The sequence below is a fragment of the Abrus precatorius genome, unplaced genomic scaffold (assembly GCF_003935025.1).
Source record: "Abrus precatorius isolate BTA unplaced genomic scaffold, Abrus_2018 Scaffold6, whole genome shotgun sequence".
Classification (NCBI taxonomy): domain Eukaryota; kingdom Viridiplantae; phylum Streptophyta; class Magnoliopsida; order Fabales; family Fabaceae; genus Abrus; species Abrus precatorius.
Genome location: NW_020874406.1, coordinates 3410437 through 3417366, shown reverse-complemented (window position 1 = coordinate 3417366; position 6930 = coordinate 3410437).

Genomic DNA, 6930 nt, shown 5'->3' with positions numbered 1-6930 from the left:
TCGACCCCAATCTTCTCTCCACTCTCTCTCAACGAGACTCTAACTAACAAAACAGAAAATGAGCAAAAAGATCCCAGTTTCGCGCTTCAATCAGGTATTTATAGAAACCCAGTTCTGCGCGTTGTCACTTTTCTTCACAAGAGTAACCACGCAGAAGCTTTATGTAGTGTGCGTGTTCACTTTCAAGAGCAAGAGTAACCACGCGCAACTTGCAGAGTTGAAGGCTTCTCTGGAACATTCACTTTTGTTCATAATAGTGGCAACGCAGGAGGTCAAGGGCTGCGCGTGATCACTTTCGTGAGTAATAGTAACCACGCGCAAGCTGTCCTGATACAAGTGCCTCTGGAACGCTCACTTTCGTTGGCGAAAGTGACAACGCACAGCTCATCAGGAATGAAGTCTCTCTGGAACGTTCACTTTCGTTGGCGAAAGTGATAACGCACACTGGCAACGCTCACTTTCACTAACAATAGTGATCACGCCCAGGCTGCAACCCATAATTCTTGTATTTTGGAGTCCAGCATTGCCATTCTTCCTCTTCCTTCCCATTGATTCTCCATTTCCATGACTTTTGCTCAGCTTATTCCTTCAAAACAAGATAAATTCCTTAAGAACTAAGTATAAATTCTACAAATGCGAAAATAACTACAAATTGAATTAAAACTTTCAATCATTCTCTTTTTCTGAGTTTTTCTGCTTTCTTCATATATTTTTCTTATTAAATGAGCTAGAATTATGCTAAAATATCAGTAAAAATATGGATTCATCAGTAATCAAGACAATCAGCACCGGACTCAATGAAGGGACAGATGGACTGGTATAGGACATAGAATTTATTTTAAAAATGTTGTAATTGAACTAGTCTTGTAGTAGTCATTTGATATTAATTTGTAACTCTTCACTTATTTCGAAATCTTTTATGAAAAATTTAGTTATCCGATTTGCAAAATTATTATTTAATTGGAATCAAATTTAAGGTGTTACATTAAACAAATGAGAAATAATTCTAGTATTCTAAAGAGAAAAGGGATATTTTGAGTGGATGAGCTTAAAACTAGAATGAAAATGTATGAATTTTCATTTATGCAAGACAAATTCAATCATTCTTTTCTTTTTGCTTTCATTCACTTTTTTTTTCATTCCTTTCATTAATATTCTTTTTCTAACAACTCTTTGCTAAATATTTTTCTTTTGAGCACAACTTTGTTATTTATTTTCATTTGAAACCGTAATTCAGATAGCTTTGCTATTCTTCCACCCCAAACATAGAACTTTACTTATCCTCAAGCAATTGAAATCTGGATGCCACTCCAAACAGTCTTAAACTCATCCTTGATTAGACTCAATTTGCCTCACCTCCTTTAGATGGTTATAATAGTTTTTCATCAAGGCTAGTAATGAGGGAAAGTCAAGGAAGGCATGTTAAGTTTAAAGGGGTGAACTGGGACATTAAAGTGCAATAGGAGGCTTAATTAGGCTAATAGGTTCAGACAAACAAGGCCTCCATCATATATGTGAAAATTGCATAATGCATATTCAACCAAGAAACAAAACAAGTTCTAGAGAGTGAAACAAAATTATGATCAAGCACTCAAGAAAGAATATTATATGCAAGGCTCAAATCTTACCATTGGAATAAAGGTGATAATATCAGTCAAACATATTCACAACTCACCTTACAAATTCATATATGCACAAAATGGTAAGAACCTCCTTACTTTTAAAAATGAAGTGCGACAATCATATGAAGTGCATAAACAAAATTTTACTCAGAAATTAGAAATAGAGCAGTGGAAAGAGGAACCTAATTTATTCATCACAAAATGAAAAAAAAAAAATCCAATACACAAACAATTATGAACTAATATATATTTATGGTTTCTTTATTTAACTAAGCAGGAATTATGATAAAATTCATCACATGAATGTAGAGACAAAGAATTTAACCCCCTCCCTTTTTCATGAAAGGTATTCACAGTGAGTGTTCCAACAAAACTCTCTTCTTAATATTGCTAAGTATAACTTCCATGTAACCACTTTTGACACTAAGAGTGGAAGTTCCAGCAAACTCTCTTGTATGTTGATACTTTTACCACCAAAAGCAATTACCTGCAACTAGAAACTCAGATTATGTAGAAAAATGCAATCAATACTAGAAATTGAAAAGAAATGAAAGGAAAGGAATGTGAATTACCTCTCACAAAGCGTTTCTTTAATGTCACTAGCTTGACGCTTAATAATCTTTAGCTCTAGGAGATGATTTTGATGGTAACGACTATAGCTCTATCTTTAGATTTTTCCCATTTTTCTCATCAACTTACAACTTTTCTTTTAATTAAGCACTTGAAAGAGATAAGTGTGGAGGGACTTCTAGCAATAAACTTCTCTTTATACTCTTCATTGTCTTGATATCTTACTGAAACAAGGACGTATCTTAGAATAGGATCATCATCCTGTTTTTCCTTCCTAGAATTTTGCACTCATTGAGGAAATAAAAGTCTTTTATACTTAACCTCCTCTATGGACTTACATGTTTCTTCAAACAACTACTTTTTGGTTCTTCTTTCGTGTTATGTCTTGCTATTGTCCTTTGGTTATTCTCTTCTTAAAAGAGAAATTTGTTCTCTTTTGAAGTCATCTTGTTGCTTTTCTTTAATAGCTGACTTTCTCTCATCATATTGGGATCTAGAAATCACTACTTCATTTCTTTTTATGACAGCATGTCATTACTCCCTTGGATTCACAATAGTATCACTAGGGAATATGCCATCTCCCTTATTTGCCAACTGTTTTGCAAGTTGGCCTATCTGAGTTTCCAACTTCTTTATAGATGCCTCTTGATTTTTTAAGTTGGTCTGTGTAATGTCACAACCTTTTTTTGGAAGAAATCTATGACATACTTTCCACTTGAAGCCTATATAAATTTTAAGCATTGGAAACAATATTGAAATTTATCTCAACACAAGTAACGAAGAAATAAAAATTCGATGTCTCAACAGCGAAGTAATCTTCAAAAAGGCCATTCTAATAAATTTTTGAATATATATATATATATATATACAAAAGTTGCTCAACATATGTAAGATCCACCACTAAGATCAAAATTTCTAGATTAAAATCAAAATTACATTTCTTAGACATTATAACTAAATAGCCTAGATCCACCACTAAGATCTAGACTAACAAAGTGAATAAAGCTATAATTCTTTCAAAAACCATGATGACTCCAACATTCCTCAACCACACCTTCTACCATGAGAAGTAGATGCATCACTTGTCACATCTACTCATGTACCATCGTATGATCATTGCAATACACACAACAACATAGACAAAATGTAAGGGTGAGCTTATATAATCAACAGTCATAATCATAGAGTATGAAAATATATTAAAAAAAATGTTTATACAACTTTCATAATTCTCAGCAAGCAACACAACAATCTCATCCAATTGATGCAGCATGTTCAACCCATTCTAAACCCATCTAATGCAAATGCAACAATTCAGTTCCAACTAATTTTACAACTCAAGTATTCTAGAAGGAATTGTTTCCGGTCTGGGAGTGACCCATCCCAGTATCTAGATCTAGACAAAGCACAACTCAACATTTTTTTATCATTACATGTCTAACCACCTAAACATGTAACTTACCTCTAGAATGATGCAAATTAACATAATGCAGCACAGCTATATATATACATATATATATATATATATATATATATATATATATATATTCTCACAATAAAACCAAGTAACTCACAACATTAATAAAGTATTTCAGCATATATTAAACATTCTCAGTACACATATCACAGCTTCTCAGCATGTTATGTTCTACCATAGCATTCCAAAAATTCATCTCAAGCATGGATAATTTCATACCGTCTACAGAACAACACAGAAGCCCATCACATGTATGATGTGTTCTACCCTAAGGTTTGCCAGTATATCAACCCGTTCCTAGCTAACATAAGATCAAGTACAATATCACAACACCCAAGTGAGTAATAAAAACCTTCTAGGGTAAGCTCCCGTTATCTGGAATGAGTTTTCTTAGTTTGAAATCCTCGTAAGTCCCAACGAAAGAAACAAAGTTCAAGGATCTCATATCTCCTTATTATGACAAAATAAGAAACTTTTAAGAAGAAAAACGAAGAAACAAGAGTAGAATATGAGAACGAGAACCAAGTCCCAAGAACTCACCTAAATCCGCACCAAGTAGATGTTCCCACTTGGATTAGGAAGAAGTTTGGCTTTAGAAAGGTTTTATCTTAGAGAAAAAGGTCAGAGAACAGAGACAAAGATTGTTTGGGAAAATGAAGGTTTTTTGTGTGCTCTTACTTGAACGAGCAAACTATCGCTTAAGCGAGCCCTGGTCTCGCCCGGGCAAACTCATTCTCACTTGAGCGAGAAAACTAGAAAGTGGAACTACCCAAATTTTTGCTATTCTCACTTAAGCGAGCTGCATTCTTGCCTAGGCGAGAATGGTCCAGAGAGCTCTCCATTTTTTATGCGACTTCTCACCTAAGTAAGCTTGTCTCGCTTGAGCGAGGTCGCTTCTCACCTAAGTGAGATTCCTTCTCGCTTAGGCGAGAGAACAATTGGAGGCTCTTATCTGATCTCGCTTGAGCGAGATCGCTTCAGAACACTTAAATCAGCACGAACCCAATCTTGCATCTATCCTCTAGAACTTGCCCTATTTCTTAATTGAATATGCATTGTGCAATTTTTCATCTAGATGATTGAGGCCTTCTTTGCACACACCCACCCACCCTAGAATACCCTTGCACCTAATTTTCTTGTTTTCACATTTACCCCTTTTGCCAAACTTTGTTTGCACAACTAATTTCCTTACCTTCAGAGAGGTATTTCTTTTGAGTCGCCTCAAGAGTGAATGCAAGAAACTAAGTTTGGGGTGTCAATTATCATTGTAATTGCTTGAGGACAAGCAAACTCTTAAGTTTGGGGGTGATAAGCATCACACATGTCAATATTACATTTAAAAAAAAAGAATGCTTGAATTTGAAGAAAAGAATGATTACCAAAGTCCAATAAGTCAGAAAAAATAATGATGAATGAAAGAAAAAGAAAAAGAAAATACAACAAGTCAATTTGATAGAATAAGAATTCCCACATAAGATAAAATAATGAAAAACATGGTGAAAGAATGTTTGAACCTCATAAATTGCATCATTTAATGCATTCCATTCTAGTTGTTGTACTCATTCACTCAAAGGAATTCCCTCCTCTTAAAAACCCACTTGAGCTTTTGTTCTTTCTTGATCAAAATTGAACCTAATCTAACAAAGCCCTTATGATAGGTGGTTCATTGTATCTAGGCAAAGGAGATTGAGAATATGGGCAAGCATATGGTAGGGTGAGGCAAAATGTATACATTGAGAGAAACACTTGGCCTGAAACATTAATGAGTGAAGAGTGAAACACTATACTATGAGTTAGATCATTTCTTTGCATTGTGTGGATTGCATGAAACATTGCTGGATTTTTGTTTCAGTTTAGTGAGACTTTGCATGAAAATAATTGATATGAGTGTGATTGCTTTGTTGAATGAATCCATGATTTTGGAAATATTGGAAGTGCCAATTGGAGTCTAAGATTGGAATGAAAATCTTTGAGAAATTTTTTTTGGATAAATCCAACCCTTTACATTCAATTTTCTTGAGTTTTGATTTGCTTGAGCACAAGCAAAAGTTAAGTTTGGGGTTGTGATGAATCCACAATTTATAGATATTTTGTCTAGCTTTTTATAGAGTTTTAATAGGAAAAATAGACTTAGAGATTGTAAATAGTATAAAAATCTCATTTAGGTCAAATATTAGCTTTCTTAATTTTTATATTATTTACACTAATTTTTGCGAATATATTTCACAATTCTGAGCATTTGAATAATTGTGCAGGAGATTCTAGACAAATTCCATGGATTTTTAATCCTTTGGGAAAATATAAACTGAGAGTAATCACTCTCAGGTTCCATAGTAATCACTTCAGGGAGCTGATTCCAAAGAATAGGCCAGAGTAACCACTTTTAGAAGTAGCAGTGATCACTCCAGAGCTAAAGAGAACCATAGTGCCTGCGCATAATCACTCTCGTGAGTGATAGTGATCACTCCATAAAGCCTCAGGATGAAGAACTTTGTGTGTAACCACTTTCAGAAGTGAAAGTGATCACTCCAGTGAAGACTGAACTAGAACACTATGCACGTGTTCACTCTCATAAGTGAGAGTAACTACGCGCGCCCAAAGTAACTACTATTATACACAGGAGTGATCACTACAAAAAGGGAGAAACCTAAGGAATGTTGCGCGTGTTCACTCTTGTTTACAAGAGTGATCACTATGAAGTGGCGTCAGACTTAGTATATATAGATTTTTGGGAATTAGGTTAAGAGCTTTTACACACTTTAAGATTTCTTATCAATTTAGGAACGTTTGCAGAGACTAGCTCATCCTTAAGTGACAGCCAAGGACCGAATCTAGGGTTTGATTTCTATTTTCTTGTTAATTCTTCTTTAATTTCTACATTAATGTCATTTCCTTCTCTTTATTTTCATTTGATAATTATAAGACCCATCTTCATGGAGGACTAAACTCTTTTGTAATCCCTAGAGAGTTCATTTAGACTCTTGAATTCCTGGGTTTTGAATGTTAATATTGTTCTTTTTCTTCCATGAATTTCTTCTTCCCAAACTCTTGAATTGAATTAAAGGTTGAATGAGGGGAGCATTGCATAATAAACCCGAATTCGTTTTAATGAAATTCTAAATTTGAATTGCTTAATTCTTGTTTAATTCTAAGATTGTGTAATCAAGTAATGAGTGTTCATTGGGTTGCTTAATTCATATGAAAACATAAGGTTGATTTTCGCTTGTTAAATTAACCTAATTCTGGGAGGAGAGAAAGAGT